The 319-nt window shown below is 42.0% G+C and overlaps 1 protein-coding gene across 1 annotated transcript in view; it reads left to right on the top strand.

The window, feature by feature from the left end:
- The window catches only part of ANKFY1 (ankyrin repeat and FYVE domain containing 1), a 31255-nt gene that overhangs the window by 3022 nt on the left and 27914 nt on the right, over nucleotides 1–319 (top strand). The window lies entirely within an intron of this gene.

Here is a 319-nt window from a genome sequence, read left to right as displayed (position 1 = left end):
AGCAGGAAGTAGTTTTATATATTTTTGACTGGCCTTTAGCACGTAGATTCTGGGGACAATCTGTTTTCCACTGTGGCCATTTTTTGGGGAGTTTCTTAGCTGACAGGTTGAGGAGTTCTAAACAGTCAGTTAAATACTCTGAGGTAGATATGGTACATCAGCAACCTGCTCACTTGTGGTTTAAGTATCAGCTGTCAAGTCAAACAGCATCTTACCTAATGCTGAAAATATGGGTAAGAACCAGAGACTTAGTCCTCTACCCCAACTACAATTTCCACAGAAATGGACTCCCATGGCTTTAGGAGCTTTACGGCATTCC

The sequence above is a fragment of the Corvus brachyrhynchos genome, unplaced genomic scaffold (assembly GCF_000691975.1).
Source record: "Corvus brachyrhynchos isolate BGI_N302 unplaced genomic scaffold, ASM69197v1 scaffold99, whole genome shotgun sequence".
NCBI lineage: Eukaryota > Metazoa > Chordata > Aves > Passeriformes > Corvidae > Corvus > Corvus brachyrhynchos.
Note: the sequence above shows the minus strand (reverse complement) of the source record. Positions and strands in the feature narration are given on the sequence as shown.